Raw genomic sequence first — 335 nt, 5'->3', positions numbered from 1 at the left:
CCACTAAGCAATCTTATAACGGTCATGACAATAAACTTATTCTGTGTAAACTGGTGTGACAACCCACCCTTAAGGTGAAGGAAGTGCCTAATTCACCTCTCCTATCACTCACCTAATAAGATTAAGCTCAAATTCTTTGAATCTCCCTGCTACAAATTGCGGGAAGCATTTTATGTATTTCATGGGAAATGTCATCATATGCTTCCTTTTTACTGACTTCCTTGGCCTGCTAGACACTTCTGGCTACAGAAAAACCCACTAGCGGGACTCTAGTTTTAGTTGGTGTGACCACTCTTACGCTTTCTCCCTTCAAGCCAGCAAGTACTCTTAATAAG

This window comes from Acanthisitta chloris, unplaced genomic scaffold (assembly GCF_000695815.1).
Source record: "Acanthisitta chloris isolate BGI_N310 unplaced genomic scaffold, ASM69581v1 scaffold7420, whole genome shotgun sequence".
In the NCBI taxonomy this organism is placed as follows: Eukaryota; Metazoa; Chordata; class Aves; order Passeriformes; family Acanthisittidae; genus Acanthisitta; species Acanthisitta chloris.
The sequence above is the reverse complement of the archived record's forward strand: the minus strand, read 5'-3'. Positions refer to the sequence as shown.